We start from the raw sequence: 24,580 nt of genomic DNA, 5'->3' as shown, positions 1-24,580 counted from the left end.
TGCAGCCCACACTCTCCTAGAAAACATGACCCCCGTACTTTACCCTCCAGAGTGCAGGGGGCTCCTAGTATGCTTTAAATCACGGGTTCTCTAGCTGGAGCATGCATCAGCACAGTTGGAAGGCTTCTTGAGGCACAAACTGGGGAGCTCACTCCAGCATTTCTGGTTTGCAGATCCAGGAGAGAACTGAAGAATTTGGTTTCAACCAATGAACAGATGTGGCTGGTGTGAAGTGACAATTGATGCTTAGTAGTCCAGTAACACTTTTGGTGGACAAGGGGCCTATTCACGAGCAACACACAGTGATTTGATATGCAAATGCTTAATAAGCTGCTGGCCATAAGTTAATGGAGAGATTCTGTTGTTGTTTTCTGCTGAGTGTCAGGGGAAGGAAAGAGGAGAGTTTCAAATTGTTGGGGCAAATTTTATGATGGTATAAAATATTGAAATATATCAACTATGTTGGCTTTTTTCCTCCCTGTTAGTAAATCAGCATACAAAGTACTTAGAGTAATATCAGCAATATGTCAAATGCCATGGAAACGTTTATGATCATTGTAATGATTGGAACACTGTCCTTCTGCTGAATCCCACCATTTGTACACAACTTATTTTCCTAGATTTTGAGGAGATAGCAATGAGCACTTTAGGCATTAGGCCACCAGAGTTTTCTGTACTAAATTCAAATGTTAATAGCAGTGGATCATATATCTCTTTTGTGTTTACACTTCTTTGCACTTACTTAAAATTTCTGCCGAAAACACATATTATTTACCACAAAAAGCAGGAAACAATGAGTTTCTTGGACTTAGTTACAAAGCTTGGAGAAGAGGTTATACGAATGTGGGTGAATCAAAGGCAGCCAAGCCAGAAAAATTTCACTTCAGGATGGATGTTTTCTCTTTGGCTGAATGGATTATATCCATCATTCAGACAACGTTCCATTCTCTATACCCTAGCACCTCCTGAGACCCCAGCACTATGCACCATTAGACAAAAATCACAGCTGTCTGGGAGACACAGGATGGAATAGCTAGAATCTCAGGGGAGGGAGGGTCTGATGATGTTCTTGCCTCCTATGAGGGAATAGTCAACAGGCCTGATTTTGAGGGTCTTTTTCAAATAGTTACATATGCTCTAATGAAGATGATGGCTGTTGCACTTAGAGGCTAGCACTCTGTGATGTTTTGGTATCAGAAGACCCAGGGTCAAAGCTCCCTTCTGCTTTTTGGGTTACACATGTAAACCATAGCACCAAGTGTCCACCAAAATTAGAAGAGACACCCTTTTAAAGACAGAATTGCTATTAGTTCACAAAGGGGTATCTCACACTATGCTAGAATATATGCTCCATGCTATCACACTGTGTGCATTGAGATGAAATATGGCCTCTTAGGAATGGGGAGCTTCCACCTGCAGATAAACATTGCTACTTTGAGGGGTGGGAAGTAAAGCCCCAACACTAAGGGAAAGCATCCTTTAATATAGTAAGATGATCTGAATACACTAGGCAGCAATGGCATTCTGTGTGAAAGGGTGTGTGGGAGTCAAAAGACTGGGGGGTTTGCTTATTTCACACTTGACATGCGGTTTTGCAGATAACGGTGCCATTTTTCCAAGAGAGAAAAAGAAAAACACATGTATAGCCAGGCGGTGGTGGTGCACACCTTTAATCCCAGCACTCGGGAGGCAGAAGCAGGCGGATCTCTGTGACTTCGAGGCTGGGCTGGACCGACAGCCTCCAAAACAAGACAGAGAAACCCTGTCTCGTAAAACAAAAACAAAAACAAACAAATAAAGAAAGAAAGAAAAACACATGTATAATCTGCCCCTCAATGCAATAAATACGCTGACATTTGGGTGTCTTTCACACACCCCCAAAAGAAGAAATCTTGGATGGTTTAAGATCAGAAATGGCTTTTGTTGTCTGGTGTGTTTATTAAAGTCCACAGGTATCTTTTCCAGAGAGGAGATAACAAGAATGGGTACGAACCAAATGGTCCACAGAAGTGGTTCCCAACATGTAGGTCGTGACCCCTCCAGGGGCCACATGTCATATATCCTGTATATTAGATATTTACATTATGATTCATACAGATAGCAAGATTACATTTATGAAGTATCAGCAAAATAATTTTATGGTGTTTGAGGGGGGTCACCACAACATGAGGAACTGTATTGAATGTGCAGCATTAGGAAGGTTGAGAACTACTGCACCACATGGTTCTAGAAGACCCATTCTGTGGTCCAGGCTTCATCAATCAACTGTGTGACTTTGGAGGAGTCAGTAACATCCCAAGATTCATAATTCTTATTTGTAAAATAAGAGTCACAGTGATGTAAATGGAGTCCTTAACTGGTCTAGATAATAAGAGGCTGGAGACAGATATAGAGGGAAATACTGAGAGATCAGAGAGAAGGAGCAGGCCACAGCATACCTTAACTCCTAAGCATTTCCACGAGAAGAGTGATTTCCTGTTTGTCCTTGCTTATTTACTGTTACTACCCAGTTACATCACTTCCTGCCTGTCTGTCCAGACCTCCAGACCTCTATGGTTAGCTAGTGGCAAGCTCCATTCTCTGACCCCAAGACAGGCTTTATTTGTGCAAGAATGATATCACCACACAGTGATACTGAAGAGAGATGCCATCACACAAAAGACTCTTAAAGGAGCTGTCTAAATCAGTCACACCTTATGTCACTAGTAGCTTCAGTTGCCAACTTGATATACCTAGAAGGAGGGATCGTCACTTGAAAAATTGCCTCCTTGGATTGTCCTGTGGCCCATGTCCATGGGGCATTTTCTTAATTGCTAATTGAAGTAGGAGGGCCTAACCCACTAACACAGTGCCACCGTGAGCAGGTGATCTTGTGTTGTATAAGAGAGCATGCTGAGCAAGCCATGGAGAGCAAGTCCGTAAGCAGTATCCTTCATGGTCTCTGTATCAGTTCCTGTTTCCAGGCTCTGGCTTTGAGTTCCTGCCCTGATTTCCATCAGTGATGGACTATATAATCTGTAAGGTAAAATAAACCCTTCCTCCCCAGAGTTAGCTTTGGTCAGTGTTTTAGCACAACAATAGGAAGCAAACTAGAATGCCAAATGATCCGTTGTAAAAATGACATTTGAAAAATAACCATAGACATTTATGAATTTCCATTTGTGATGCCACTAGGTGCTAAAATCTTCCACAAATGACACTGCTCAGATGAGATGGAACTTCTGTGGGGTTTGTGGTTCATCTTTAATTTAAAAGACTCTTTTTGCAGCCTATGACATGTCTCTGCTTTCTTAGTCCCCACTGCTTATTGCCTTTTATTTGTCTCGGTGTCTATTTATCTAGCATTTATGAGGCTGCCAGTTGCCATGTTTTTTCTTTTCTTTTTCATTATGAGAAGTTTCACATTTATAAAAAAGTAGAGAATATGGAATAACAGACCCCCTTTTCATCACCCAGCTTCAGAGAATATCAACCGAGTGCCAGTCTTTTCCTCCTGTAGTTTTTACCCACTCTTTCCCACACAATTATAGGGTTATTGAAGAGAGAATCCAGATATTGTATCACTACATCCCTATGCCTCTAATAAGGGAAGGAATGTTTAAAAAATCATAGCCATGACATTATTTTCATATCAAAAAATTATCAACAATTCTTCATTTTATAAAATAACCAATTTGTACTCAAAATTCTCTGGTGCTTTATATGGTCTTTACAGTTTGTTTGAATTAAAGTATAAAGTTCCTATATTGTGATGAATTGATATCATGTTTAAGTCATCTTAATGTATTGGTTTCCTGTCAATCAAAGTCATTTATCTTTGTAATGTATCAGTTGGAGGTCCTGGGTCATTTGATTTGTCCTGGAGAGTTCATGACACTTTGGGTTTTGCTAATAGAGCTTCCTGTGGTGCATGTTAGCATATTTAACATAGTTAACATGCACCTGTTTGCATATTTATTTATCTATTTATTAATTTATTTACTTGCTTATTAAGTTTTGTAAATTGACAGCTAGATCTAGAAGCTTGCTTACATCCAGGCTACTGCTGGCGGCCTCAGCAGCGTTTGTGTTTGCATCAGGAGGCAGCAGTGTTCAGAGTTTGCATGTGATGCTGCAGACGTCGATGCTCACTGTCTAGATCCATGAATTTATTGGAGTTGGCAAGATGTTCATATGCTAATTCAGTCCTGCCGCCTTCGCTTATTAGCTAGAATACATCTATAAATGGATAATTCCCTCCATCAACTCTGCAGTTACCCTGAGGGATAGTTCATGGAAAAACAAGATAAATGCTTGATTATCTCTCGCTTACCATTTTCTAAGATAATTAGTTGGTTAATTTGTGCCTTCCAATGGTAAATAGTTTATTCTTGATTTTTATAAACTCATGAATTTAAGGATATTTGATGTCTTTTCTTCCGTTTCAGTCATTATCGTCATTGGCTGGTGGGAACATCTTTAAGCTTTCTCCCGAGCCCTTTTGATATTATGCTAGAGGCCTTTTAAGAGTTTTCTTGCTATTCAATTTTGAGAAAATGTCCCCAAATTGTAGATCTTGTCTCTGAGTTGTCATCAAACATTTCTTCAAGGATTTCCAGTTTCATTTAATGTGAAACTGAGCTCGGTGCCATGTCTTAGCCCTTGTTTCTAGGCCTTCTTAATAGGTAAAAACCAAGGAAACAGGGATGCATAGGTAAATATATTTAAGATTAAATTTATTGTGAGTTAATTCTGCTGCTACCTACTCAAATTTAGGGTTATAGGATTTTACTTAGCCTCATTGATCATCTGTCTATATGCCTTTTCTCCCTTACCGAACACATCATTTTTCACTGTCACTACATAATTACTCAGCTTTATTGCAATACACACTACTGCAAAAGCATCACTGTGTAAAAAGCACCACCAACTCCATGATACAAAAACTTACACACTAGTTTAAGAATTATTGGTAGATACCTGTAACCAAACACTTGGAGGAACAGGCAGGATTGCAATTTTGAATTTAAGGCCACCCAAGCAAGGCTTAACAAACAAACAAGCAAAAGAGAGAGGAGGGAAGGAAGAAGGGAGGGAGGAAGGAAGGGAAGGAAAAAAAAGGTAGGGTGGAAAGAATTTAAGAGCCAGAGGACAGGGAAGAATGATGTCAGGAAATGCAAAAGCTGCTATCTACATATGACATTGTCATTGCATCTGCAACACTCAGCTGCTATGGACACCTGACAAGATTAGGCCCTGAAGCATCCCATCATGGACAGAGGTGCCCACCAGACTATGGCACTTCCTGAGGAGCTATGACCTGATAATGATTGCTGCAATAAGAGTTGGTTTTTGTTGTTGTTGTTCTGTTTTGTTTTTCCTGGCTGTGTAGTCAATGAACTGGATGGCTTCAGAGGACTAGGAAGTGAGATACCAGACGGCAATGAGGGCCAGGTGAATATAATCCCATTACGTTATTATATATGCTTTAAACTGTCAAAAGTAAAGGAGATAAACAAAACCAAAGGCACTGTATGAATTAAACAAAGCAAAAAGAAGTTGGCTGTTGATTCTAATTTTAGGCTATTTTCCATCAGAGATCTAGGTATTTTAAGACATCTTAACAGAATCTGCCTGGGTGGGTATTCTAGCCATAGAATGGAGTTAGGTTCACTTACTTTATTTATATTTTGATATTTAGGGATTACTTTCCTAAAGTTTAATGTTGTCTCATATATAATATTTACATGGCTCTAAAATTAAATTAATAAAGCAAGGTATATTGAGAGACTACTTTATACATGTATATTTTAAAAATTTTTATTAACTAATTTTACATTCCAACCACATTTACCCTCTCTCTTCTCCTCCCATCCCCTCCTCTCTCTCTCCCCATGACCTTCAATCCACTCCTCCTCTGTGTCTGTTTAGAAAGGGCAGGCCTCCCATGGGTATCAAAAAAGTATAGCATGTCAAGTTATAGTAAGACTATGTATCTCCCCTTGTATTAAGGCTGGGCCAGGCAAACCAGTATGAGAAATAGGTTTCCCAAGAGCCAGCCAAAGCCTTAGAAACAGCCCCTGCACACATTGTTAGGAGTCCCACAAGTAAACAAAGCTATACATATATCTGGTCTAGGTAGGTCCCATGCGGGGTTCCTGGCTGTTGGTCCGGACTCTGTGAGTTCCCATGAGCCAGGTTAGTTATTCCTGTGGGTTTTCTTGTGATGTCCTTGACCCCTCTGGCTCTTACAATCCTTCCTCCCTGTCTTCAGCAGAATTTCCCCAAACTCAGTCAAATGTTTGACTGTGGGTCTCTGCGTCTGTTTCTATCAGTTACTGGATGACGGCTGTATGATAATAATTGGGGCAGTCACTATTCTGATCACAGGGGATGACCAGTTAAGGTTACATATCCAGTATTGTTAGCAGTCTTAGCTGGGGTCATCCTCGTACATTCTTGAGAGTTTCCCTTGTATCAGGTTTCTACTGAACCCAAAATGTCCCCCTTTCTAGTCATCTCTTTCAGTACTCTCCCCATCCATCCACCTCCTAATCCAATCTCTCAAGTTCCCAGGCCACCCTGCCCCCAGTCCATCCTGTCCCCAGTCTACCCTGCCCCTAGTCCACCCAGGAAATCTCTTCCATTTCCCCTTTCCAAGGAGATCTATGCATCCCCCTTGGCCTTCCTTGTTATCTACTGTCTTGGGATCTGTGGATTTTAGCATGGTGTCCTTTACAGCTAATATCCACCTATGAGTGAGTACATACCATGTTTGTCTTTTTTGATCTTGGTTACCTCATTCAGGATGATTTTTTTCTAGTTCCATCCATTTGCCTGGAAATTTCATGAGATCATTGTTTTTAACCTTTGAGTAACATTCCATTGTGTAAATGTACCACATTTTCTTTACCAATTCTTCAGCTGAGGGACATCTAGGTTGTTTCCACATTCTGGCTATTATGAATAAAGTTGATATGAACATAGTTGAGCAAGTGTCCTTGGGGTATGATTAAGCATCCTTTGGGTATATGTCCAAGAGTAGTGTAGCTGGGTCTTGAAGCAAGATAGGTAAGACTGGGAGTCGAGGAGGATTCTGGGAAAGAGAGACACACGGGAGTCACGATTTAGCCTCTAGAGGAGTAAAAGGTCCGGACCCTTTCTCCAGTAAGAGAAATACTTAGATTAGCAATTATTGCTTAAGTTCTTAAGTCAGAGCTAGCCAGTAAGAAACAAGCAAATGGCCAACAGCTTAATAATTAATATAGCCTCCTGTGTGTTCATTTGGGACTGATGCAGCTCTGGAACCAGGCTGGCGGGAAGGCTTCACTCTACCTTGTCCCTTGCTTTCTCACTTGATTTATTATAGAGATTCCTCTATAATAGCTTAAAAACTTATTACTCCTCATCTTTATAGGTGGCAAATTTTATTACATATACTATTATGCCTATCTCTAGAAATCTCCCCTCTAACTAAGGATCAAGCCTTTGAACCTTGGAGAGTCACCCATTTACAAGATTTGTGTGTTATCTCAGAGTTGACAGATTCTGTCTGAGTCAGGACTCAGGGCGTCTTATGACAGGGATGGGTCTCTCATTTCTGACAGGTAGCTTAGCTTCTGCCCTTTGTTGTTCAACAGCAGTGGGTTACAGCAGTCTTTCGGATATCTCCATAATGAGCCGGACAATCACTGCAGCAGCAGGAAGAGCTGCACCCCATGTCCATGGGACTGAGTCCTTTAGGTTCATAAGGATAGTAGTATCTAAAAGCTCTTACTTCACTGCTACAGAGCATTCTAGGAAACTGTGATGTTGGGGGAGTAGGGGAGCTTGAGGACAAAACACCTTTGGGCAGGTTGCTCTTCATGAAGACTGTTCTAAAAGCCAAGAGTTGGTTCTTCCTTTTTCCACCATGGAATACTTTTATTTATCAGTTGACTGACTCATCCAATGATGCACTTATTTACTCTGAAAAACTAAACACTGTAGCTTCTACTATGTCCAGAAGCCATGCTAAAACTTGGAAAGGAGGGAGTTTACCTTCTGCCTTCTAGCCTATCAGTATCTTTTCCCTTCTTGAAACATCTCTCCATGAACCTGTCATTCTCTTCCCAGAATGCCAGCCAGGCTCTCCTTCCACAGATGCATTTTTAAATTCAGAAAGTGGTGAGGACTTGGCCAGTGTTTTTGCATTTGCTTATTCAGATGCAAGGACACTGCATACTTCAAATCATGTGTCCTTAGTTCATCCCTCTGAGAGGGTTTGCTCTTCATGGTTAAATCTGGAATGGACTCAGGTCAAATATGTCTAGGTCTTCATGCAAAAAAAATACTCAGACATTTTAAGAATGGAAGCATTTATGGGTTAATAATGTAGTTGTTTGTGTCATGGAAATAATTGGTCCCTTTTCTAAATATAAGTTGTTTTCTCACAGCTGACAGGCTCTTCAGTCCTGGGGCCCAGTTGACCTCCTCCTCTGTAAACCTGCTCTTTTTGTCCCCCAACAAACAATGAATGAGTTCAACAGAGGACTGCTGTGGAAGCTGGAGTTTTATGCCTAAAACACTTTCAAGGGTTTTTACAAGTTTCTCTCTATGTACCTGCAGGCTGCATTATTTAACATGCTCTGGTTACTGCACCCAAAGGACATACTATAAAGAGAGAGCCCATGAAGGAGTGGGCCAGCAGGGGAGGGGAGCAGGACACTCAAATGGATGTACCTCTGCACAACCTGTACCTAAATGCTGTGACACATTCCCACAACTATAAATGCAGAGACACCCCCCACATCCTCATGCATGCACATATATATGTCCACATAAGCACACAGCACACACACATGCAACCCACTCATACAAATGAGTACACATTGACTTATATGCTTATCCACAGTCACATGGCCACTAATTCCTGCAGACAGCCACACTCACACATTCACCCACTGATATCCACATATGCACATATATTTATGCATAAACACATACAAAATGCCCACACAAATCACTGTACACACTCGCACACAGATTCAGACCAACACTTGTGCCTTTCTTTATTTTTATGGGAGGTTGAAATGATCATTTAAGAAGGAACCTGCCAAATTCTCCCAATATTACCCTCTTTACTGTGGTCACACACTGGACTCCTGTATGGAAAGCCTAGTTCCATTCATTTCACCCTGGATGTCCTACTGGACAGCAAACAGACTCAAGGGATTAGTTTCTGCAGCAAATCTCAACCCCGAAGAATCTAAGAATCGAGGGAGCACATTTTAGAATCTCAACTCCTCCTTTAGGTAAAGGAAAGCAAAGAGAGTGTCCAAGGCTTACCCAAGGTCTTTACATATTTGCCCAAGGTCAAAGGAGCTGAGCACACCCCAGAAGCTGGTAACCCAAAGGTAAACCACCATGGCTTTAAGCTGAGTGACTTGCTTGATACTCCCAGACAAAGCCTCTTCTTGTTTACTATCTGGACATTCTCCACTGCTAATGAATCCTTCCATCAAACTCATTAATCGTGTTTTTCATTATCCAAAACGACCCTTGGAATAAAACCCCCTACACTGTTCAGAGGAAGGCACTGTATATTTTGCATCTCATTTATCAAACTTTTACGAAGCAGCAATTGTGTGCATGCTTCATGAGTCGAGCACGCGCTGAAATTGCTGGGAATGTAATTTTTTGAGCACTATTTCATTGCTGCCTGTCCGAGTGACAGCAAACGAAGCTGATTGAACAAGTGAGGCTCAGCCTTCAGAGAGGTAATGAGAGAACAGTTTGCCTAATGTGGATCCTTGCCCAGCAATATCGTGGATTACACTGAGCTTTTTATCTGGACAAAAAGGGCCTAAAATTTAGACTCTCACATATCATCAAGGTTACCTCCCTTCGGGACCATGAGTTGTGGTCCCATCCGACTTAGCCTGTTCCCCGAGCACCCCACCACCACCTAGGGCCTTCCTTTATAGTCTTTCCTTCTCACTTGCTCTGAAGGCATTGGAGATTCAAGGGTTCCTTTTTATCTAGAATCTCTATTGTGCCTTCTGGATTTCAGTCCAACATGCCAAAAGTCGAAGCCACCACCTCATTCTAACAAGTAAAAAGTTAAACAATATGAAAAAACAATACCTCATCTTAGACATGTGATAGAAGATGACTGGACGCAAAGTGGGAAGATCTGTATGTGGGACAGAACTGCAACTTACTAAGGCACACCCTCACGTTTAGAATCTCTGAGCCAACCAGGGTCTGGGTGAGCAGATATGGGTGTGATTGGTGGGATGCTCGAGGCTCAACCTGGGCAAACGGATAAAAGCTCCGAGAGAACCTAGGCACAGGAAAGCTCTGAATGGTCATGAGCTTTGGTTCCTAGAGATCTCTACTGTGCTCCCACAGTGAATGCTTTAGAAAAAGTTCCCCACATTTTTGTCCACATGACAGGAAAGGAATAATTTTGTTTGCAGTCAGACTCTGTTCTTAACAAAAGAACCCAAATGGTTTATGTTTCCCTTTTCATCCTGTATTTATTTATCTGAATCTCCTCCTTCTTTTTATATCTTAATCATTTCTAGCTGTGAGGATTTTTATCAAAAAATGAGCAGAACATAGGAAATGGCTAACTTCAGCTCTTGTTATCTCTATTAGCTGCTTATCTGCTACTGTGATAAAATACCATGATCAAGAGCTACTTAAGAAAGAAAGAGTTATTTTGGTTTATAGTTCCAGAGATCTAGAGTCCACAATGATGGAAAAGGCATGGCATAGAAGCAAGAGAGCAAGAGGCTAGGTGTTCACATTTTATCCCTATGTTGAGGTGAGGCTACAGACCTTCAAGGCATGCCCCAGTGACACAGTCTTCCATCAAGGCTCCACCTCCTAAAAGTTCTATGACCTCTCAAGTAGGTCCAACACCTGGGACCAATTATTCAAACACATGATCCCATGGAATTCTCATTTAGACCACCACACTAGCCTATGTAGCAGAAGATACTCAGTTCCAGATCACTAAAGCTATACTTTTCTATCAAAGGGAGAGGGAAAATGAGAAACACAGAACTCAAAAGTCCCATGAGCCAGTTCATTGGAAACCTGGTTATAAACTATTAGACTATTCCTCCATCCCACAACTTATCGCAGGACTCAGTATGTCCAGACCAGCTGAAAAGAGAAAGAGTATGAAAAAGGAAAATCACTGAAAACAGACTCATGGATGATGGGGATGTTAGACTGTCAGAATGGAATTTAAATTGTAATTAGTACTCGAAGGTCATTAATTGATAAATTAGACATCATGCAAGAACAAATGGGAAACATAAACAAGAGATAGAAGATTTAAAAAGAAATGCTAAAAATAACACTGCAACAGATAGACAACATACTAAAAATAACATACCACAACAGAAAGGCTAGACTTGACACCCTGCAACAGAAATGCTAGAACACACTACAGCACACATGCTAGACATAACACACTGCAGCAGAAATATCAGAGATAAAACACTCAGCAGGCAAGCCAGAGAGAGACAGTACTCTGTAGGAGGCATGCTAGAGACAACATACTGCAACAGACATGTGGGTGATGACACCTCCACACACATGTCAGAGATAACACACTGCAGCACAAATGCAGACATAAAATACTGTGCCCTAGTTAGGTTTCCTGTTACTGTAACAAACACTGTGACCAAAAGAAATCAACGAAGGGAAGGTTTCTTTAGTTTACCAGTTACAACCCATCTTCAAGGGAAGCGGAATCAGGACCTCAAGCAGGAGCAGAGGCAGGAACTGAAGCAGACGCCATGATGAAACATCACCTACTGGATTTCTTCTCATAGCTTGTCCAGCTTGCTTTCTTATATGATCTTGGTCCACCTGCCTAAGGGTGACACCACCCACAGTGGGCTAGGCCGCCCTCCATCAGCCATCAATCCAAAAAAGGTCTACAGATTTGCTCACAGGACAGTCTGAGGGGGCCAGTTCTCAAGTGAGGTTCCCTCCTCTCAGATGACCCCAGCTTGTGTCAAGTTCACAAAATACTAAACAGCACAGATGACCGATTGTCAACTTGGAACACAAATACACACCACAGTTAAACCACAATCTTTTATTTCTTGATAACCCTCAAGGTTTCATTTTAATATCACAATGTAAAACAATATAACTTTAAAAGTTCCACCCATAATCCTTTGAAATTTCAATGATTTAAAGATCTATGTTCTCCTTAAAAATCCCAACTCATATCTGTAGTCTCCTACAAAATCCAAAATAAGTTGCATATTTTCTTATTTCAAAAGAGAAAAACCAGGGCACAGTTACAATCAGGTCAAAGCAAAACCAAAGCTAACAGGCAATCAGATCCTGCAGGTCAGTGTCCAATGCCTGGGACTCTTGATTTTCTGGGCCCCAAGGTACTTGGCAGATCCATTTCTCCAGCTCTACTATTTGTAACACATGTAGCTTGTCTTCTAGGCTCAGGCCAGATACAAACAACACCTGCTGCTGTCCTTGGCGATCATCCCACAGTTCTGGGATTTCCAAGGAGCTGAGGTTGCTTCAGTGCAGTTGAGACTGGACCTTTAACAATGATATCCTGCCCGGCTTCTTTTCAGGGAGACTCTGAACCTGCCATGGAATGCCAAACCTCTGTCCCTTTTCTGTGACATCTTTGTGCCTTCATAACTGGTACCACTTGGGAAACTTCCATACATTATTTTTCAAGTCCTGCTATGAGCTTGATGAGTAGCCTCGGCCCTCTCTGGACTACAGCCTCCATGTGATGATTCCAAGGAAGTACTTCCCAGTTGATTTCATGTAAATGATGGTGATCTCTTATTAATCACAGCTCATTTTTATCACACCCATCTAACCAGCATGAACCGTCCCAGGAAAGCAAAGTTTTTGCTTTAGTGGTGCTGATCTCCTGCTAATCACAGCTGATTCTTTAGCCCTAGATGAGCAGAAACCATAGACTCTTAGTAAAAAATATCACACAAATTTCCCTGATAGTCTTTGAGGGATTCTCACTTCCTTCTGAAATGTCACAAGCCAGGCCTCCAACACCTGCATTTTCCTCCACATTCTTATCTTTCAAGTTCCCACAGAGCAGTCCATTAAGTGCTCAGCACTCACTGGCTTTTCCAGCCCAAAGGTTAAAGTGTTTCTTTCCACAATCCTCTCTCAAAAGAAAAAACAACATGGCCATGTCTAGTCACAGCAATACTACACATCCTGGTACCAGTTTCTGTGCCAGCTAGTGTTTCTGTTGTTATGATAAGCACTATGAAAGAGCAAAAGCAACTTGGGGAGGAAATTGGCTTGCAGGATGCAGTCCATCTTTGAGGGAAGTCAAACAGTAAGTAAAACATGAAACTGGGGGCAGGAACTGAAGCAGAGTTCTTGGAGGGATGATGCTCACTGGGTGTACCAGTTGGTTTCATGTGTCGACTTGACACAAGCTACAGTCATCAGAGAGGAACTGAGGAAATGCCTCCCTGAGATCCAGCTGTAAGGCATTTTCTCAATTAGTGATCAGTGGGGGAGGAACCAACCCATGGTGGGTGGTGCCATCCCTGGCTTGGTGCTCCTGGGTTCAATAAGAGAGCAGGCTGAGCAAGCCTGGGGAAGCAAGCCAGTAAGCAGCTTCTCTCTGTGGCTTCTCCACCAGCTCCTGTCTCCAGGCTTCTGCTCTGCCGGAGTTGCTGTTCTGACTTCCTCCAATGATGGGCCATGATCTGGAAGTGTAAGCCAAATAAGCCCTTTCCTCTCCAACTTGCTCTTTGGTCATTGCTTTTTGGCACAGCAGTAGAAACCCTAACTAAGGCAAATTGGTACCAGTGCAGTGGGGGTATTTCTGTGACAGACGTGACCATGCTTTTGGGAGGATTGTGAAAGGACTTTGGAACTTTGGGCTAGAAGAGACATTGAGTGTTAAGAGCTTTGTGGGATGTTCTGTGGGAGCTTGGAAGATAAGAATGTTGACAGCAGTGCAGAGGATGGAGGCCTGACTTGCCCTTTCAAGGACATTTGTTATTCTGAATTAAGATTCTGTAGTTCTGGTAGCTGGGGCTGAGGAATCAGCTGAGATTAATAAGATACCAGAACTACTAAAGCAGACTTTGCTTTGCTGGGAAACTTGATGCTGGTTGGCAGAGCTAAGAAATTAATGGTGACAAAGAAGAGACCAGTATCATTGAGGTGAACTCTTCTTGGAAGTGTTTCCTGAGAGCACAGAGAATCTGTTACAGAGGTGATCACGGTTGTATCTTGTGTTGGCAGCAGGACTTGGTAATGTGTAAGCATAACCCAGGTGGTACTGATTTTGAAGGAATGAAGAGGTCATGGAGAACGGCTGCGGCTTGGCACTCTGAGAGGCCAGGAGAAGCCAGGTGAAGGTGCAGCTTCAGTAGCAGTTGAAAGCCCAGAACTGAAGTGATCATGCAAAGAAGCTGGGCCTTGTCACCAAGAAGAGAAACTGAGAGGCTATTGGTGACAGTGCAGCCCAGATGCAACAAGCATTTTGGAGATGCCACTATGACGGGACGATCACCAAGAATAGTAGCCGCAGTGGAGTTGAGCCAGTTGGAGACTAGAAGACTAGCTGTGTGTACCGCAGAGGGCAGAGCTGGAGAAATGACCCATTTCCTTCGGAGGGGTCCAGAAGACAGACAGTGAGTAAATACCAGATACTTGGATATTGAGTTATTTATACTGTTAGTGTCTATTTTGCTTGGTTCAGATTGTGATGGTGCCCTGGTTCTTCCCTCTTGAATATAATTTTGATTTTTAAAGGAGCCCCCAGATGAAAGATTTGAACTTTTAAAAAAGGGATTGGCTACTTTAAAGAGACTGAAATTTTAATGTGTTTGAATTCTTAAAGACTGGAGCTTTTAAAATTATTTTAATGTGAGATCTTAGGTTTGAATAAGAAAGGAAGACTTGTGGCGTAATAGTGATATGCTTGTGTGTCAAGTTGACAAGGGGTCAGTTGTACTGGCTGGTTTTGTGTCAACTTGACACAAGTTAGAGTCATCGGAGAGGAAGGGGCCCCAGTTGAGAAATGCCTCCAAGAGATCCAGCTGTAAGGCATTTTTCTCATTTATTGATCAATGGGGGATCAATGGTGGTACCATTTCTTGGGTGGTGGTCCTATGTTCTACAAGAAAGCAGAGTGAGCAAGCCAGTAAGCAGTATCTCCTCCATGTGCTCTGCATTAGCTCCTGCCTCCAGGTCCAACCCTGCTTGAGTTCCTGTTCTGACTTCCTCCAATGATGGGTTATGATCTGAAAGCACAGGCCAAACAAACCCTTTTCTCCCCAACTTGCTCTTTGGTCACAGAGTTTTGCCACAGCAATAGAAACCCCAACTAAGACACCGGTTACTTCTTATAGCTTTCTCAGTTTTATTTCTTCCACAAACCAGGGCCACCTGCCCAGGGATGTCACACCCATATTGATGAGGCCCTCCCACACCAACCATTTATCAAGAAATTTCCCCACACTTGTTCACAGGCCCATCTTATGGAGATAATTTTTCAACTGAGGTCTCGTCTTCCTGATGACCTTCAGTTTGTGTCAAGCCGACAGAAAACTAACCAGTGCACACTGCCAGAGATAATACAGCCAATGGAACGCTAGGGATAAAGCACTAACAGATGTTGGGGATTGCTTCGATGGCTTGTTAGCAGCCTGGTTGTAGCTGAGGCATGAATCTCAGAGGCTGAGCTATCTCAGTTGAAACCTCCCAAACTGATGGAGTAAAAAGACCAGGAAAAAAGGAATGAGACAGAATATTCAAACTGTGGGGTGACCACAAATATAACACATACATATAAGGAGAGCACCAGAAGGACAAAAAGGAGAGGACAGGATGAAAAAACACTGAGAGAATGACTGAGAATTTCCCCCAAACTAAGGTAAGACACCACTCCACAGATCCAGGAAACTTGATAGTCAGTTGAAAGCCTTATAAACTGCTGTAATTTTGCATCTAGGTATACATTCAAACTATAATAAATTCAAAGGTGAATTAAACCTCCAAAGATGCCAGAGGACAAACACATGGCAGAGGGACGGAGGTGAGAGAGACCCAGAATTACCTTCACAAACCTCATGATATGAAATGATAGAAACATAGGATAAAATGGCATTTGCTAGGTATAGATGGAGAGGGGGACATAAGAAATTGTGGGGTGTGGTTAAAGGGAACAAACTTAGATGCAAGTGTATGAATAAGTTAGACTTCTAATGTGTAATACAGGACTAAAACCATCATATCCCACCATTTACTGGTTTATTAAAATATTGTATTTTGGATGTCCTTGGCCCCTCCCACACAAAGAATATCTGAAAGATGTTGAATTTTTATTAACCATTTCATCATGTTTATTTCTAAGACATCATACTGTCCTCCTTGGCTTTGTGCACTTTAAGCCAGGTAAGAAGGTGGTGTTTAGCACTGAGAGAAAACTTCAATCTAGAACTATATGTTCTATGAAAATTTTCAAAGTGAAAGACAAATAGAGATTTTCTTGGGAAAATACAAGTTGAGGGAATTTTCTTCCTCATCTTCGGTCTGTTTAGTGTGTTTTCTTTTTGATTCAGTTTGGGCTGGCTGTATATTTCTAGGCATTTGTTCATATCGATGTTATCCAGTTGGTTGGTATGCAGTTGCTAGCAGTATTTATGGTTTTGTTTATATATTTGCCCTCAGTTATAATGCTTCCTCTTTCATCCTGATTTTATTTATTTGAGTGTTCTCTATTTCTGTAGTTGACTCTAGCAAAAGATTTGTTGATTTCATTTATCTTTGAAATGAAAACAACAAAATCAAAGCACTTTTTGTTCCATTGATTTTTTTCTATTGTATTCTGTATTTTTCTCATTTATTTCTGCTGTAATCTTTCCTTCTCCTGATTTTTTTAGTTCCTCCAGGTGTAGTTTGTTGACACCTTTCTTTTGTGGTGGGGAATTTATCACTGAGTTATCTAGCTGCTTTTTCTGAACTCTTAAGTTTTGGTATGTTTCTATATTATGTGTGTGCATATATTTTGTGACTTCCCTTTTGGGTTCTTTGTCTCATTTGTTAACAGTCTGTTAATCTGTGTGTGAGCCTTCTGATTTTCTTTCTGTCCTTGATCTATAGATTTGTTTCAGTGTGGCTAGAAAAAGATATTTAGTATAAATTCAGTTCTCAAAGCAGTTAGGGCTCACTTTGTCAGCTAATACCTGCTCTGTCTTGGAAATTCCATGTGCCCTGGAGAGGACATTTAGTGGGTAGCTTTGGGTGGAATGTTCTGCCGTTCTGTGAGGTCCATTTGGTCTACTGGGACATGTAAGTCTGCAGTTTCCAGCTTTGAATTTCTGTCAGAATATTCTAGTGCTGAAACTGGATTAATGAAGTCTACTACCATCTCTCAGTATATATGTGTACATATGTATGCATATATTGTGCTATACAGATGTGCTTTATATATTTAGGTATTTGATAGGACACATACTATTTGTAATTGCTGAATCTTACTGATGAATTGTCACTTGATTGTTACATTATGCTGCTCAAGGTCTCCTGAGCAAGTTTCTTACCCAAATTCTATGTTTCCTAATGAAGAGAACAAAGTTCTTTTCCATCATTTTCACAAAATACAATCTTCTATCCTTTATCATTCTACTTTTTTTAGTCAGGGTTTCTCTGTGTAGCTGTGGCTGCCTTGGAACTTGCTCTGGAGACCAGGCTGGCCTCGAACTCGGTTCTGCCTGCTTCTGCTTCCTGAGTGCTGGGATTCAAGGTGTGCACCAAGTGTATTATATGTAAATTAGTTTTCCATAGACAGCAAACTGGTTGGCCTTAGTTTTTCTATTGAATCATCCTATGTCCTTTTATTGAGCTATTTAATCCATTTATATTAAACTGATGGTTGACAAGGAAGGACATTCACTTCTATTAACTATTTTCTAGGCTATTCTGTTTTTCATGTTTATTGTTTTTGATTTGCTGGTTTGTTGTTGCTGATATGTCTTGATACATTTTGTCTTTTATTTTTTTGAAACACTTTTTATTATATAAATTAGAAACAAGCTTGCTTCACATGTCAGTTTCAGCTCCTTCTCTCTAGGCTCCCTCCTCCCCCTCAGCCCCCCCCCAGCCCCCCACCCAATCCCCACTCCATTTCCCAGGGAGGGTAAGGCCCTCCATGGGGGATCTCAAGAGTCTGTCATTTCATTCCGGGGAGGGCCCAGACCCTCCCCCAAGTGTCCAGATTGAGAGAGCATCCTTCATTGTGGGATGGGCACCCAAAGTCCATTTGTGTGCCAGGGATAAATACTGATCTACCCAAAGCCCCATAGATTGCCTAGGTCTCCTCACTAACACCCACATTCAGGGGGTCTGGATCAGTCCCATGCTGGCTTCTCAGCCATCAGTCTGGGGTCCAAGATCTCCCCCTTGTTCAGGTCAGCTGTTTCTCTGGGCTTCACCAGTCCAGTCTTGACCCCTTTGCTCATCACTCCTCCCTCTCTGTCACTGGGTTCCAGGAATTCAGTTCAGTGTTTAGCTGTGGGTGTCTGCCTCTGCTTCCATCTGTCACTGGATGGAGGTTCTAGGATGGTATATAAGATAGTTGTCAAAATCATTATTGGGGGGGAGGCATTTAAGGTAGTCACTATACTATTGCTTAGTTTGCCAGTTGGTGTCATCCATGTAGATCTCTGGAAATATCACTAGTGCCAGATCTCCCCTCAAACCTAGACTGACTCCTTCTATTATGGTATCTCTCATCCTGCTCTCCTCTATTCTCCCCCAAATCAACCTTCCTGCTCCTCTTTCCTCTTCTCCCCTCCTCTTCTCTTTTTTCCTGGCTCCCTCTCCCCTTCCCACCATGCTCTCAATCTGCTCAGGAGATCTTGCCTCATTCCATCTTCTCTGGGGTACCATGCATATCTCTCTTAGGGTCCTTTCTGTTTTCCAGACTTTCTGGCAGTGGGATTATATGCTGGCACTCCCCTGATCCAAGTCTAAAATCCGTATGTGAGTGAGTACAAACCATATTTGTCTTTTTGTGACTGGGTTACCTCACTCAGGATAGTTTCTTCTAGTTCCTTCCTATTGCCTGAAAATTTCAAGATTCATTGTTTTTTTTTTCTGCTCAATAGTACTCCATAGTGTAAATGTACCACATTTTCTCTATCCCCTCTTCAGTTGAGGGGTATCTAGGTTGCTCCCGGGTTCTGGCTATTACAAATAATGCTGCTATAAATATAGTGGAACAGACATCCTTGTTGTATGAATGTGCATCTTTGGGTATATGCCTAAGAGTGGAATTTCTTGGTCTTGTGGTAGACTGATTCCCATTTTTCTGAGGAATCTCCATACTGATTTCCAAAGTGGCTGTAGGAGTTGGCACTCCCACTAGCAGTGGAGGAGTGTTTCCCTTTCTCCACATCCTCTCCAGCATAAACTGTCATTGGTGTTTTTGATTTTAGCTATTATGACAGGAGTGAGATATCTCAGAGTTGTTTTGATTTGAATTTCCCTGATTGCTAGGGATGTTGAGCACTTTAAGTGACTCTCAGCCATTTTAGTCTCCTCTATTGAGAATTCTCTATTTAGTTCTGTAGACCACTTTTTAATTGGATCCTTTGGTGTTTTGGAGACTAGCTTCTCAAGTTCTTTGTAGATTTTGGAGATCAGCCCTCTGTCAGATGTGGGGTTAATGAATATCTTTTCCCATTCTGTGGTCTGCCTTTTTGTCTTGCTGACTGTGTCCTTTGCCTTACAGAAGATTCTCAGTTTCAGGAGGTCCCATTTATTGTCGATCTCAGTGTCTGTGCTAATGGTGTTATATTCAGGAAGCTTTATCTTCTAAGAGGTTCAGTGTGACTGGATTTATGTTGAGTTCTTTAATCCATTTAGACATAAGTTTTGTGCATGGCAATAGTCATGGATCTATCTGCAGTCTTCTACATGTCAGCCTCCAGTTATACCAGCACCATTTGTTGAAGATGCTTTTTTTTTCATTGTATAATTTTAGCTTGTTTGCCTAAAACCAAGTGTTCATACATGTGTGGCTTTTCAGGGTTTTCAATTCAATTCCATTGGTCTACCTGTCTATTTTTGTGCCAATACCAACCTGTTTCAGGACTATAGCTCTATAATAGAGCTTGAAGTTAGGGATGTGATGCCTCCGGACATTGCCTTGTTGAACAGGGTTGTTTTGGGTATCCTGGGTCTTTTGTTTTTCCATATAAAGTTAAGAATTGCTCTTGTAAGGTCTTGTGAAGAATTGTGCTGGGATTTCAATGGGGATTGCATTGAATTTGTACATTGCTTTTGGCAAAATTGCCATTTTTACTATGTTGATCCTACCTATCCAAGAGCATGGGAGATCTTTCCATTTTCTGATGTTTTCTTTTGAGTCTTTAAAGAAAGAAATTAAAGTTCTTGTGATACAGGTCTTTTGCTTGTTTGGTTAGGGTTACCCCAAGGTATTTTATGTTTGTGGCAATTGTAAAGGGTGATGATTCTCTGATTTCTTTCTCAGCCCTTTTATCATCTGTATATAGTAGGGCTACTGATTTTCTTGAGTTGATCTTGTAGCCTGCCACTTTGCTGAAGGTGTTAATCAGCTGTAAGAGTTCCCTGGTAGAGTTCTTTGGGTCATTGATGTAAACTATCATATCTTCTGCAAACAGGGAAAGTTTGACCTCTTCCAATTTGTATCCCCTTGATCTCCTTTTGTTTAAGTATTTTCTTTGTGATTACTATGAGGGTGACATAAAACACTTCATAATTATAGTAATTCTAGCAATATAAACTGGCAACAGCTAGACTTCACTCATGTAACACCTCTGTTCTGCTGCTCCCCTCAAACTTTGTGTTATTTGTTACAACTCATGTCTTTTTAGTCTTACCAAATTTTTATAACTCCTGTTCTTAATAAATTTGTCTTTTGGCTTTTATACATAATTACAATTGATGTGTGGACTACCATCAGTCTTGTGGCACTTTGCCTATGCAGGTAGCACCACCAGCGCATTTTGTATGTTAATATGCTTCTGTCCTATTTAATTCCTGTGTTTGTATATGAAGGACTTCCTATGGCATTTCTTGGAGGTGGGTCTGTTAGCAATCCTGTTAGCAAGATGTTATTTGTCTGGCCAGGTCCTTCTCACTTTTATTCAAAACTTTATTATAAAAAGTTATGACAGGGACAAGTTTGTCATGAAAGAGGTGGGAGTCAAGTGGCAGAAACATGGAAGATTCCTGAGGATTTGACAGGTGAGTGCTTGAAACCTATCATGGTTCATGTCTCCATGCAGGGAGAGGAAGCCCATGCCCTTAAACGAAGTCATCAATTTTCTGAAAGAACTGCAATCAGCAACGACATCAAAAGAGAATGCAAGGACACCTTTGCAGATCCTCCAAGACATGTTATTGCCAAGAGGACATGAAAACAGTGAAGATGGCTACAACAATTCCGTGGATATTAGTTAAGTGAAAGTTGGTAGTAGGAGTCCTGGAAATGAGATAGACTCCCTTTTCATTATTCCAAATGATAATTGTCCTGAGCCTGAGAGGGATGTGTTTCTGATGCAATCTCTCAGGATTTCAGAAGATCATATCAAGTCACCTCCAGGTAACAGGAAGAGTCTCAGAGGCCATCTTCTTAAGTTGTCCTAATGGAGATGGAAGGGGTGCAACCAGAGATTACCTCCAGGCCAGAGCAGACAGAAGACTGCTAGGATCATGAGGAAAACTCCACATGTGAGGGTCACCAAGAGATATTCCACAGAGAGATAAGACATCATACACATGTGAGGAATGTTCCAGAACCTACAAATATCCATCTGTCTAGGCTTTTAGTCCACCAGAGAAGACACAAGGAGAGGTCATTTTTTTGTTCTAGGCTTCAAAAATCAATCAGACCTGAAAATACATTCCTTTCTATGCAAGCAAAAGAAGCCTTTCACCTGTAGTCCATGTGGAAGTACTTTCAATCATAAAACTAATCTGCTAGCTAATGAGAAGATTCACACAGAGAAGCCTTACACCTGTGCCCCGTGTAACCAAAGCTTCTGCCCGTCTTCCATATACCACAGGCACAGGAGGAATTGCCAGAAATCAGACTGAACTATGTACCTTAGCTGTGCTACAGACTTAGTGTCTTATCTACACATGAAGAAACATGTAGCCTCTAAAAAGCATGAAGTCATTGAAGATGTGACCTGTAACTTCTGGATTGGTCCATCTGTTGTTGCATTCCATTGCCATGCGCCTATAAAGATGAATCTTTTGTCTGTTCACTAACATATTTATAACGCAAAATATAGTATAATTTTGCCTGACACATATATATATGTATTTAAATTAGAAACAAGCTTGCTTCACATATCAATCCCAGCTCCTACCCTCCTCCCCCACCCCTACCCCAGGGAGGGTGAGGTCTTCATAGGGGATCTTCAAAGTCTGTCATATCATCAGGGGCAGGGCCTAGGCCCTCCCCCATGTGTTCAGGCTGAGAGAGTATCCCTCCATGTGGAATGGGCTCCCAAAGTCCATTTGTACACTGGGATAAATACTGATCTACTACCCGAGGCCCCATAGATTGCCGAGGCCTCCTCACTGACACCCATGTTCAGGGGTCTGGATTAGTCCCATGCTGGTCTGTCACCAGTCTGGGGTTCATGAGATCCCCCTTGTTCAGGTCATTTACCTGGTATGTATTAAATAAATGGAATTAGGAAACAAAGTTATGAATAAAAAGCATTGTATCTTTTTACCTTTGGAGGGCAGTTTTTCTTAAAGGGGTGTTTTTGATGGGAAATTTCTTAGAAATCTGGTCTTTCCTTTCCCCATGTACATTCTAGGGATGAACCCTGGCCATCAGGCTTGGCAGCAAGCACCCTTACCCACTGAGCCATCTCATAGTCCCCTAAAGCCTACTTTCAAACAACTCTGTACTTCATGTACTTCTGCAGGGTAACTGTCCTAAACACCTATCTTTTCTCTTGTGTCACTGCCATTCATTTCACTTATACACAAGCACATGTATGCTTCTATATGTATACATTATTAGATATACCATTGCTATTTTGATCATAGAGTTATCAATCAGACTGCTTGGGAATTCAGTAGTTCAGTTTCATCACACTCTCGCTGTTTTTTCTCCAGTATTCTTCTTTGCTCTATATAGACTCAATTTCTGTCTTAACCTCCTTTGTGTTTTCTCTTTAAAGTAATGCATTTAATGTTCTTAGGAAATTACTGAGGACATTTTTCTATTTCCGTCCTAACTGTGTGCTTTAAAAATTGTTTCCTTTTAGTAGAAAATTGCACAGTTAATGTACATGGGTTGATGGGCTTCACTACATGTATTCACTCACAAAGGATGAGACTTCTGAAGGTGATCATGTTGCTTGGTAGATTAGTTTGCAGAAGCATCTTAACACAGACCTGTGTGTCTGTTTTTGCTTTTGTTGCTATCCCTTTTGTGTCATATCCAATAAATCATTGCCAAGACCAATGTCAAGGAGCTGCTCCTAGGGCAGTTTGTGAAGGTAAGCAGATTTAATTCTCTGGATTTAATTCTCTGCATGAAAATAGAGGAAACGTAGGGGGAGTGGGGAAGGGAGAGGAAGGGAAGAAAGTTTTATGATCCCATTATCCAGGAGGCTGAGACAGGAGGATTGAGAGTTTGAGACCCCATAGAGTTTGAGGCCAACCTACCTAGGAAGACCCAATCTCAAACAACAACAAAAAATAAAACTAAAAAGAGAAAGCTGGTTGAACTGGTTGTAAATGTAAATATTTCAACTACTAAGCTATTAAAAAACTAGATTATAGAATTCCATTTATAATTTATAGAATTCCATTAAGTGCTTAATTTAAGCTACAAAGGTCCAAGTAAAGTGAACAAAAACAGCAACAAATATAGTAGATATTAATTCAGCTATTATTGTACTTTAAATGTCAATAATCTAAATCCATTGTTAGGTCAGTGAGATGGTTCACTGGGTAAAGTGTTTATTCTCACACCAGAAGACCTGACTTTGATCCCTGGAATCCACATGGTGGAAGAAGAGAACCAACTCCTCTGACTTCCACATGCATACCGTGGAATACATGTAACATGTGTACATGCATTCACATATGCAGAAGATAGATAAATGTGAAAATATTAAAATGACATTGTCTGAGCTGAGTGCATTGAAACATAAGACCAACTATTTTGTTTGTGCAATGCTACTTTAAATGTAAATACTAAATAATCAACCAAAAGGTAGACAACTTAAAAGGGTATCCCATGCTAATACTAATGAAAGAAGTCAAGTATAGCTGCTTTCAGAAAGGACAGACTTGAATAACAGTGCCTGTCATATATAAAAAGGAGTATGACACAATGATAAAGGGCTCAATTCTCTGGAAGACTCAACAATCTTTGGCATATGTGTGCTTAACAAAAGAACATTAAAAGACATGAGACATAGTTAAAGATCTATAAAGGAAATAGATGAATTTATAGCTATATTTGTGAATCTCAACACCCTTTCTATTGTACACAGTTCTAGTAGGTAGAAAATGAATATTGATACCATTGAACTTGATGTTGCCA

General features: G+C 41.1%; 1 long non-coding RNA gene across 2 annotated transcripts in view; it reads left to right on the top strand.

The window, feature by feature from the left end:
* Positions 1 to 13,603: 13,603 nt before the first annotated feature.
* LOC121137541 overlaps positions 13,604 to 24,580 on the top strand; it is a 147,394-nt gene continuing 136,417 nt past the window's right edge. The window contains exons 1-2 of one of the 2 annotated variants that reach the window (XR_005874820.1): positions 13,604 to 13,714; positions 14,300 to 14,642. This is a non-coding gene — a long non-coding RNA (uncharacterized LOC121137541). The other variant, XR_005874819.1, reaches the window with a different exon arrangement.

This window comes from Mesocricetus auratus, unplaced genomic scaffold (assembly GCF_017639785.1).
Source record: "Mesocricetus auratus isolate SY011 unplaced genomic scaffold, BCM_Maur_2.0 Super-Scaffold_100691, whole genome shotgun sequence".
In the NCBI taxonomy this organism is placed as follows: Eukaryota; Metazoa; Chordata; class Mammalia; order Rodentia; family Cricetidae; genus Mesocricetus; species Mesocricetus auratus.
This window is presented reverse-complemented; position numbering and strand designations above follow the sequence as displayed.